The 12150-nt window shown below is 41.8% G+C and overlaps 1 protein-coding gene across 5 annotated transcripts in view; it reads right to left on the minus strand.

Annotated features, from left to right (window-relative positions):
- Positions 1–12150, minus strand: part of tmem117 (transmembrane protein 117) — a 433754-nt gene that overhangs the window by 307348 nt on the left and 114256 nt on the right. The gene's annotated exons all lie outside the window — the stretch shown is intronic.

A 12150-nucleotide genomic window follows, 5' to 3' on the forward strand; every position in this document is an offset into this window, starting at 1 on the left:
TGTTGTTCCTCCAACCTGAGTGTGGCTTCATCTTTACAGTAGAGGAGGCCGTGGATAGACATGTCAGAATGGGAATGGGATGTGGAATTAAAATGTGTGGCCACTGAGAGATCCTGCTTTCTCTGGCAGACAGAGCGTAGATGTTCAGCAAAGCGATCTCCCAGTCTGTGTCGGGTCTCGCCAATATATAAAAGGCCACATCGGGAGCACCGGACGCAGTATATCACCCCAGTCGACTCACAGGTGAAGTGTTGCCTCACCTGGAAGGATTGTTTGGGGCCCTGAATGGTGGTAAGGGAGGAAGTGTAAGGGCATGTGTAGCACTTGTTCTGCTTACACGGATAAGTGCCAGGAGGGAGATCAGTGGGGAGGGATGGGGGGGGACGAATGGACAAGGGAGTTGCGTAGGGAGCGATCCCTGTGGAATGCAGAGAGAAGGGGGGAGGGAAAGTTGTGCTTAGTGGTGGGATCCCATTGGAGGTGGCGGAAGTTACGGAGAATAATATGTTGGACCCAGAGGCTGGTGGGGTGGTAGGTGAGGACCAGGGGAACCCTATTCCTAGTGGGGTGGCGGGAGGATGGAGTGAGAGCAGATGTACGTGAAATGGGGGAGATGCGTTTAAGAGCAGAGTTGATAGTGGAGGAAGGGAAGCCCCTTTCTTTAAAAAAGGAAGACATCTCTCTCGGCCTAGAATGAAAAGCCTCATCCTGAGAGCAGATGCGGCGGAGACGGAGGAATTGTGAGAAGGGGATGGCGTTTTTGCTAGAGACAGGGTGAGAAGAGGAATAGTCCAGATAGCTGTGAGAGTCAGTAGGCTTATAGTAGACATCAGTGGATAAGCTGTCTCCAGAGACAGAGACAGAGACAGAAAGATCTAGAAAAGGGAGGGAGGCGTCGGAAATGGACCAGGTAAACTTGAGGGCAGGGTGAAAGTTGGAGGCAAAGTTAATAAAGTCAACGAGTTCTGCATGCGTACAGGAAGCAGCGCCAATGCAGTCGTCGATGTAGTGAAGGAAAAGTGGGGGACAGATACCAGAATAGGCACGGAACATAGATTGTTCCACAAACCCAACAAAAAGGCAGGCATAGCTAGGACCCATACGGGTGCCCATAGCTACACCTTTAGTTTGGAGGAAGTGGGAGGAGCCAAAGGAGAAATTATTAAGAGTAAGGACTAATTCCGCTAGACGGAGCAGAGTGGTGGTAGAGGGGAACTGGTTAGGTCTGGAATCCAAAAAGAAGCGTAGAGCTTTGAGACCTTCCTGATGGGGGATGGACGTATATAAGGACTGGACATCCATGGTGAAAATAAAGCGGTGGGGGCCAGGGAACTTAAAATCATCGAAAAGTTTAAGAGCGTGAGAAGTGTCACGAACATAGGTCAGAAGGGATTGAACAAGGGGTGATAAAACCGTGTCGAAGTATGCAGAAACGAGTTCGGTGGGGCAGGAGCAAGCTGAGACAATAGGTCGGCCAGGACAGGCAGGTTTGTGGATCTTGGGTAGGAGGTAGAAACGGGAAGTGCAGGGTGTGGGAACTATAAGGTTGTTAGCAGTGGATGGGAGATCCCCTGAGCGGATAAAGTCAGTGATGGTGTGGGAGACAATGGCCTGGTGCTCCTTAGTGGGGTCACGATCGAGGGGTAAATAAGAGGAGGTATCCGCGAGTTGTCGCTGTGCCTCGGCAAGGTAGAGGTCAGTACGCCAGACTACAATAGCACCCCCCTTATCGGCGGGTATTGTGTTCAGTTTTGGTCACCAAGTTACAGGAAGGATATAAATAAGGTTGAAAGAGTGCAGAGAAGGTTTACAAGGATGTTGTTGGGACTTGAGAAACTCAGTTACAGAGAAAGGTTGAATAGGTTAGGACTTTATTCCCTGGAGCGTAGAAGAATGAGGGGAGATTTGATAGAGGTATATAAAATTATGATGGGTGTAGATAGAGTGAATGCAAGCAGGCTTTTTCCACTGAGGCAAGGGGAGAAAAAAACCAGAGGACATGGGTTAAGGGAAAGGGGGAAAAAGTTTAAAGGGAACATTAGGGGGGGCTTCTTCACACAGAGAGTGGTGGGAGTATGGAATGAGCTGCCAGACGAGGTGGTAAATGCGGGTTCTTTTTTAACATTTAAGAATAAATTGGACAGATACATGGATGGGAGGTGTATGGAGGGATATGGTCCGTGTGCAGGTCAGTGGGACTAGGCTGAAAATGGTTCGGCACAGCCAAGAAGGGCCAAAGGGCCTGTTTCTGTGCTGTAGTTTCTATGGTTTCTATATTTGAATCTAAGAGTGAATAAAAATTTAAACATTACATTGGAAAAGGACCATTCTATTCATTGAACAGCAAAACTATTTGGGAAATAAAAGATGCTTCAATGAAGCAATCATTAATATAGTAGATATATTTTTTATATTAAACAAGTACAAACAATGCCCTTTTGCAGAAATATCAGGGAAAGTAAGACAATGGTATATCTAACAATATCAAACAAGTGTCCATATTATAATATATAAACAAGAAAGATCTTTCCTTAATTTAATTAATCCCACATTGACACAGCCATTATAATTAACCTGACAAGAAAAATGGGTGCTGTTGAAAAATAGGTATTTTAGAATTAATAGCAAAACGCATCTTTATTTTGGAGTTCAGTTGGTTTTTGAGTCAGTTATTGGGCAAGCTCAATAAAATACACATCCCTTAATAAACACCATATCATGAAGTTGGGAGGGAGTTATGTTGTTATACTTGCAGATTCAAATTCATCCGACCTACTTATGAAAATCAAATCTGCAGATACTGAAAATCTAAAAACAAAGCAGAAAATGCTGGAAACATTCAACAACTCAAACAGCATCTGTGAAAGGAGAGTTAACATTGAGTGTTTCCAGCAGCTTCCACAACAATTATTACTTCAGAAATATAAAACTAAAATAATAACGTACACAAAATGCTGGAGGAACTCAGCAGGTCAGACAGTATCCATGGAAATGAGCAAACAGTCACCGTTTTGGGCCGAGACCCTTCTTTGGGAATGGATAGGGAGGGGGAGGATACCAGAATAAAAAGGTGTGGGGGAAGGGAAGGCAAGGAGGATAGCTGGAGGGTGTTAGGTGAAGCCAGGTTGGTGGGAAAGGTAAAGGGCTGGAGAAGAAGGAAAGTGACAGGAAAGGAGAGTGGACAATGGGAGAAAGGGAAGGAAGAGTGGACCGAAGTGATAGGCAGGTAAGAAAGGTAAGAGGCCAGAGCAGGGAATAAGGGAAGAGGGGAGGGGGAGGGAATAAAATTGTATCACACTGAAGGAAACATTAAAATCTGTGATTCTATTATTTCCTTTATGACTTTTCACAGATTTAAAGAGATACTCATGGCAAGATGGCAATGAAGAGGTGAGTAATATGAAATGATATTTTGTGCATAACAGCAGAAAGCCTTATGTTCTAAAATAGTCCACCAGCTGTAAGAGAAGTAAAATGGTGATATGAAAGAATATTTTATAGAATTTTTAGAACAGGTGATTTAAACCAACTGGTCTATACTGAAGTTCTAATGAAGGTACTTCAATCTGAATATTGTTTCTTTATCCATAGATGCTGTCTGACTTGCTGAGTGTTAACAGTAATTTTCTTTTTTTTAACTCAGATTTTCAGAACCTCGAGCTTTTTTCATTATTTGCAATGGTCTATGCTAATATTCATGCTTCACATAAGCTCACTGACACTTTTGAACTTATCAGCATATTTTTCTATTTGTTTCACCTCTTGCACACATCCAGCTTCATAATAAATGTACCTACAACCATTGGCACAGAAGAGAATCTATGTACTCTTACATAAAATAGAAGTCATGTCAGTTATTTAGATTCAGAACAGAATTTTAAAAATACCATCAGCAAGGATTATTAATACAATATGTGACTATCTCATAATATTCAATATCTTGTCAGAAATAATTCAATGCTAAAATCCAACTGAATGATCATATTATATTGTCATATACATTAAGCTGAATTTCACAGTCAGCATAATTAGTGGGCAAAGAGTGAGTGAATTTGTAAGACGTTCTTCTGCCCACTATTTTAATGTTGCAATGCCTTCATTAAAAAATGAGGAATGAAATGCGAAGCATTAAGCATTGACACATTAATATCAATGACAGCTAATTTCAGTCTACTGTGCCACGAACCATTGATAAGCATATATTCTTCCCTTCCCCCAACTTTCACCGCTGCAGATTATTATGGTTCAGGATAATGATAGCTCATTGAATCCAGCTAACGTGACTAACTAAAATTGTTTCGAAACTTTAAGATATAGTATATCATTTATTTAACAATTCCAAAAAAATCTTCCAAGTTTAAAACTACAGTCTGATTGGTACAAAAGAGTGCTTACCAGTGCAGTGCATTTAGAGTCTAACACCAACTTAGTCCATGCCGCACTCTTATTAGGCCCAGTCCCATTGGTCTGCACTTTGGCCATAGCCCTCTATACACCTCCCAACAATGTACTTATCCAAACTACTCTTAAATGTTGCAATCAAACCCACATCACCACTTCCACTGGGAGCAAATTTCACACTTGCACCACCCTCTGAATGAAGAAGTTACCCCTTAGGTTCCCCTTAAATATTCACCTTTCACTCTTTACCTATGTCCTCTAGTTCTAGTCTCACCCAACCTCAGTGAAAAAAATTCTGCTTGCATTTCCCCTATCTATACCCTTCATAACTTTGCATATCTCCATCAAATTTTCCTTCATTTTCCCACATTCCAAGGAATAAAATCCTAACCTATTCAGCCTTTCCCTATAACTTAGGTCCTCAAGTCCTGACAACATCCTTGCAATTTTTCTCTGTACTCTTTCAAACTTATATATATATCTTTTCTGCACCTAGGTGACCAGAACTGCACGCAGTACTTCAAATTTGGCTTTACCAGCGTCTTCTACAACTTCAAAATAACATCCCAACTCTTGTACTCTATACCCTGATTTATGAAGGTCAATATGCCAAAAGCTCTTTTTACAACCCTATCTACCTGTGATGCCACTTTCAAGGAATTATGGATCTGTATTCCCAGATCCCTCTGTTCTCTCACAATCCTCAGTGCGCTAACACTCACCATGTAAATCCTAGCCTGGTTTGACCTCCTAAAGAGTAAAACCGCACACTTATCTACACTACATTCCATCTGCCATTTTTCAGGCCATTTTTCCAGCAGGTCCAGATTCTGCTGCAGGCTTTGATAGTCTTCCTCACTGCCCAATACGTCAGCTGCCCTATCTTGGTGTCATCTGCAAATTTACTGATCCAGTTTACCACAATATCATCTGAATTATTGATATAGATGACAAACAACAACAGATCCAGCCCTGTCCCTGCAGCACACCATTAGTCACAGGCCTCAAGTAGAAAGAGACGACAATCTATAGCCACACTCTAGCTTCTCCTATCAAATCCAAATTACTCTTTCATCTTGAATGCCAACCAAATGAACCTTCTGGACCAGCCTCTCATGCAGAACTTTATCAAAGAGCTTTCTGAAGTCCATGTAGACCACATCCACTGCCTTTCCTTCATTATTATTCCTGGCAACCTTCTCGAGAAACTCAGTAAGATTGGTTAGACATGACTTCCTATGCACAAGTCCATGATAACATCCCTAATCAGGCCCTATTTAACCAAATACTTGTATATCCAGTCCCTTTGAATAACTTCCAATAATTTACCCACTACTGATGTCAAGACTCACCAGCTTCTAATTTCACGGCTTATTCTTAGAGGCTTTCTTGAACAATGGAACAAAATTAGCTATCTTCCAATCCTCTGACACCTCACCTGTGGCTAAAGATGTTTTGAATATCTCTGCTGGGGCTTCTGTGATTTCTACACTAGCCTCCCACAAGATCCAAGGGACACCTTGTCAGGCCCTGGATAATCACCCACCCTAATTTGCCTCAAGGCCTACTCTTCTGTATCCAGGTAGAGTCCATAACCTCATTACTGTTTTGCCTCAATTCTATAGACTCTGTGTCCATTTCCTGAGTAAATACAGATGCAAGACACCACTTAAGATCTTCCCCATCTCTTTCAGCTCCATGCATTGATAACCTTGCTGATTTTCAACTGGGCTAATTTTTTCCGGTGTTCTATTCCACTGCTGCTAAACTGCAATACAACATACAAGGGGTGATTGATAAGTTCATGGACTAAGGTAGAAGGAGTCGATTTTAGAAAACCTAGCACATTTATTTTTCAACATGGTCCCCTCCTACATTTACACACTTAGTCCAGCGGTTGTGGAGCATACGGATCCCTCCTTTGTAGAAGTCGGCATCTTGGACCTCCAGAAAGTTGTCCACAGCAGGGGTGATTGATAAGTTTGTGGCCTAAGGTAGAAGGAGATGAGTTATACAGCTCTCGTTACATGCACATGTAGTTCAACGCTTTGAATGATTATGCAGAAAGTTTGAAGTTAATAACATTTCCTTCTACCTTAGGCCACGAACTTATCAATACCCCTGATGAGTTATTAACTTCAAACTTTCTGCATAATCACTCAAAGAGTTGAACTGCATGTGCATGTAACGAGAGCCGTATAACTCATCTCCTTCTACCTGAGGCCACAAACTTATCAATCACCCCTGCTGTGGACACTTTCTGGAGGTCCAAGATCCATATGCTCCACGACCGCTGGACTAAGTGTGTAAATGTAGGAGGGGACTATGTTGAAAAATAAATGTGCTAAGTTTTCTAAAATTGACTCCTTCTACCTTAGGCCACAAACGTATCAATCACCCCTCGTACAACAGCAGAAAAAGTACCCTTGCAGAGGAGGGAAAACAAAGTTGTTCTCCTTTGTTAGAAGTCTTTATTAAAGACTTTCCAGGAAGGAACTTAACAAAATTGAAGTTAATCAATGTGGCTTTGTGAAAGAAAGAACCTTGTTTGACCAGTGTTTGTGGAGTTATACAGAACCAAAATCAGTTCATTGGCCTATTGAGTGCATGAAATATCCATTTATACTAACCCTATTTGCATTATCCATCATTTATGTCCTTTGGTGAAGTAACATGTGCTGTGGATAAAGGGGAACCATTAGAAGTACTGAACTTAAGATTTCCAAAAGACATTTGATCTGCGAGGTCAAAAGCATACAGCAACCATATGGCTACATATAAGCCCTTAAGACATAGGAGCAGAATTAGGCCATCTGGCCAATCGAGTCTGCTCCACCATTCAATCATGGCTGATCCTTTTTTTTTTCTCCTCCTCAACCCCAGTTCCTATCCTTCTCCCCATAACCTTTGATGCCATGTCCAATCAAGAATCTATCAATCTCTGCCTTAAATGCACCTAATGACCTGGCCTCTACAGCTGCACGTGGCAACAAATTCCACAAATTCACCACCCCTTGGCTGAAGAAATTTCTCCACATCTTTGTTTTTAAAGGGCGTTCCTCTATATCTATCCTGAGGCTGCGCCCCCTTGTCCTAGATTCTCCCACCATGGGAAACATCCTTTCCACATCTACTCTGTCTAGGCCTTTCAACATTCAAAAGGTTTCAATGAGATCCCCTCTCATCCTTCTAAATTCCAGCGAGTACAGATGCAGAGCTATCAAACATTCCTTGTATGATAACCCCTTAACTTCCAGAATCATCCTTGTGAACCTCCTCTGGACCCTCTCCAATGCCAGCACATCTTCTCCAAGATGAGGGGCCCAAAACTGTTCACAATACTCAACGTGAGGCCTCATCAGTGCCTTATAAAGCATCAGCATCACATCCTTGCTCTTGTATTCTAGACCTCTTGAAATGAATGCTAACATGGCATTTGCCTTCCTCATCGCTGTCTCAACCTGCAAATTAAGCTTCAGGGTGTTCTGCACAAGGACTCCCAAGTCCCTTTGCATCTCAGATTTTTGGATTTTCTCCCCGTTTAGAAAATAGTCTGCACATTTATTTCTACTACCAAGGTGCACGACTATGCATTTTCCAATATTGTATTTCATTCTGCCACTTTCTTGCTCATTCTCCTAATCTGTCTAAGTCAGACATCCCACCCTGCAAAAACTCATTTCAGGGAGGTAGCACCACCAATTTGCGGGAGACTTCCAGGAGAGGTGGAATGTCTGCAATAGAGTAGCTCCTTAGCAGCTAGCCAGCTAGTTTAAATAACGTTAGCTATGCTAATGAACGAATGACACCTGTTAAACTTACCTCAAGATGTCTTTTACAGTCTTAATCCACCATGGGCAATAGAAAAGTCACTGTTACAAACAGTGCAGTGAGCAACACTGTCATTATTTTTGACCCCTATTAGGCAGGGGTACACCTTAGTGTAGTCTGGGGTGACGTACGTTTTATATTTTTTTGGAACACTGCCATGGCACGCTCTCGCTCTCACGCGCTCTCTCCCTCGCTCACGCTCTAGCTTGCTTTCTCTCGCTCGCTCTCAAAAAAATTGATTTCCGTGATATTGTATATAATTTGCAGGCATCAGGAGCCACTATTCATATGCGGGAGACTCCCGGAACTTCCAGGAGAGGTGGGATGTCTCCTAAGTCCTTCTGCATCCTACCTGCTTCCCCAGCACTACCCGACCCTCCACCAATCTTCCTATCATCTGCAAACTTGGCAACAAAGCCATCTGTTCCATCATCTAAATCATTTACATACAGCATAAAAACAAGTGGTCCCAACACCAAGCCCTGCAGAACACCACTAGTCACTGGCAGCCAACCAGAAAAGGATCCTTTTATTCCCACTTGCTGCCTCCTACCAGTCAGCCAATGCTCTAACCATGTTAGTAACTTTCCTGGAATACCACGGGCTCTTAACTTGGTAAGCAGCCTCATGTCTGGCACCTTGTCAGAGGCCTTCTGAAAATCCAAGTATACAACATCCACTGCATCCCCTTTATCTATCCTACTTGTAATCTACTCAAAGAATTCCAACAGGTTCATCAGACAGGATTTTCCCTGAAGGAAACCATGCTGATTTTGTGCTATTTTAGATTATTGCAGAATTTGAAACCTATCAAATCTTGAAACAGTGTTTGTGGAGAGGATATTTCCTATGGTTGGGAACTCTAAGACCAGAGGACACAGCCTCAGAATAGGGGGACATCCATTTAGAACAGAGATGAGGAGGAATTTCTTTAGCCAAAGTGGGGAATCTGTGGAATTCATTGCCACAGGTGGCTGCGGAGGCAAGTCATTGGGCATATTTAAGGCAGTGGTTAATAGATTCCTGATTAGTCAGAGCATAAAGGGATACAGGGAGAAGGTTGAAGTTTGGGGCTGAGAGGGAAATGGATCAGACATGATGAAATAGTGTCTTAGTGGACCAAATAGCCTAATTCTGTTCCTATATCTAATGGCCTTATGGTCTTCAATAAAATCTCTTGGAGGACGAGATAATATGTGAATAAAAGATTAACTGGCTAACAAGAGGCATAGATGATGTTTAAATGTGCCAATGTCTGGTGGACAAAGAGATATATATTGGTTGTGAAGTGAAAAAGATATGGCCAATGGAGATTAATGTGGGGAAAAGTGAAATTGTTTATTTTAGGTGGAGAAATGAAAAAAAAAAGCATGTTATGTAAATGCTGAGATACTTCATATCACAAAGGCCTCTGATGCAGAAGGATCTGGGTGTCCCTGTGCATGACGCTATACAATTCATTAGGAAAACTAACAAAATGCTATTGCAAACTCAAGAGAATCTGCAGTTGCTGGAATGTTAGTGCTGATTGTTAAGAGAAGTTAATCCAACAATAGAGAGATTTTACTTCAGTTATATTGGCATTAGCCTAGCTACCAGAGTAAATCTAACAACTGCAGAAGGTAAGTGACCAGGGAGGAATCTGAAGGATAAGATGTATACACACCTGAAAGACCAGACTTGATTAGGAGTAGCCAGAATGGCTTTGTGCTTCAGAGATCACGTCTTACGAACTTGAGTTTTTTGATGAGGTGACCCATAAAGTTGATGAGGGCAGAGCCATAGATATTGTTTATATGGACTTCAATACAGCCTTTGATAAGGTTCCACATGGTAGGCTGTCGTGGATGGTTAGATCACATGAGATCAAGGAAGAGCTGCCTAATTGGATCGATGGTAAAAAGGAGATGGCAGTGGTAGAAGGTTGTTTCTTAGACTGTAGACCTGTGAATACTGGTGCATCTTTGGGTTCATTGCTGGGCCTATTTATTGTTCATCATCTATATCAACTATATGGATAAAAACATATAATGCACGGTTAGTAAGTTTGTAGATGACTCTAAAGTAGGTGGCATGGTGGACAATGTGAAGAACTGGTAAATAAGTTGAGGAATAGCAAATGGAGTTCAATTCAGGTAAGTGGGAAGTGTTGCATTTTGGAAAGTCAAGTCAAGAACAGTTTTCACAGTGAATAACAGGGCTCTGGGGTGTGTTGGTAGAACATGGGGTGAAATTTTACAGGACACTTATAAGCCTCCACTTGGAGTATTGTATTCAGTTTTGGTTGGCCTGTTATAGGAAAGGTATTACTAAACAGGAAAGAGTGCAGAAAAGATTTATAAGGATGATGCCAGGACTTAAGAGACTGAATTATAGAAAGAGACTGGACAATCTGGGACCTTATTCTTTGCAGCATTAAAGAATGAGAGGTGATCTTTTAGAGATCTGTAAAATATGAAGGTCATAGTTAGGATAAATGCACACAGTCTTTTTCCCAGAACCAGAAGGCATAAGTTTAAGGTGAAAGTGGAAAGATTTAAGAGGAAATCCAATCACAAACAAGAGAAAGTCTGCAGATGCTGGGAATCCAAACATACACAAAATGCTGGAGGAATTCAGCAGGCCAGGCAGCATCTATGGAAAAGAGTACAGTCAATGTTTCGGGCCAAGACCCTTCAGCAGGATTTCTGTGTGTTGCGAAGGTTTAAGAAGAACTTAATTGGCAACATTTTTAAGTGCAATGCAATACATAATAATAGAAAAACAACATGAATTATATAAAGTGTATGTACATATATTAAATAGTTAAATTAAATAAGTAGTGCAAAAATAAAAAATTAAAAACTAGTTGGTTAGTGTTCATTAGTTCAATATCCATTCAGAAATCAGATGGCAGTGGTGAAGAAGCTGTTCCTGGATCATTGACTCTGTGCCTTCATGCTTCTGTACCTTCTTCCTGATGGTAGCAATGGGAACAGGGTATGTCTGGGGTGATGGGGGTCCTTAATAATGGATGCTGCCTTCTTGAGGTGTTGCTCCTTGAAGATGTCCTGCATACTATGAAGGCTACTGTCCATGATGAAGCTGACTAAATTTTCAACTCTCTACAGCTTATTTCAATCCTGTGCAGTAGCACCCACTCACCCACCACAACTAAAATGGTGATGCAGCCAGTTAGAATGCTCTCCATGGTACATCTGTAGAAATTTGTGAGTGTATTTGGTGACATACCAAATCTCTTCAAGCTCCTAATGAAATATAGCGCTGTCATGCCTATATTGGGCCTAGGATATATCCTCAACGATATTGCTACCCAGGAATTTGAAATTGCTCACCCTTTCCACTTCTGATTCCTCTAGTGTGTGTTCTCTCATCTTACCCTTTCTGAAATCCACATCTCTGTGGAATCAGTTGCCAGAAGGATTGGTTGAGGCAGGTATAATAACAACTTAAGACAGTTGGACGGGTGCATGGATTGGAAAGGTTTATAACATTATGGGCCAAATGCTGGCAAATGGGACGAGCTTGGTCAGGGCACCTTGGCCAGCATGGACCAATTGAGCCAAAGGCCCATTTCTCTGCTGGATGACTAATTGGTCATGAACTGCATATAGTATGTGGTATCCTTTTTATAGAAAGATGATAATGCATTGGAAGCACTTCAGAGGAGGTTTTCTAAACCTCATGGAATGAGATGGTTACCTTAGAAGATATTTGTATCCACTGGAGTTTGGAATAGGGAAAGATAATTCTCACTCTCCTCAGGATAAGTTTTGGTGCAGCATATTGACCCAAAATGTCAATCAGATGCGGCTGCATCTGCTGAGTTCTTCCTATAGTTTACTTTTTTGCTCTAAATTCCAGCAACTTCCATCATCATCATTATGTGCTGTGTGGTATGACGTACTCAATCATGGT

Source organism: Mobula birostris, chromosome 9 (genome assembly GCF_030028105.1).
Source record: "Mobula birostris isolate sMobBir1 chromosome 9, sMobBir1.hap1, whole genome shotgun sequence".
NCBI classification, from domain to species: domain Eukaryota; kingdom Metazoa; phylum Chordata; class Chondrichthyes; order Myliobatiformes; family Myliobatidae; genus Mobula; species Mobula birostris.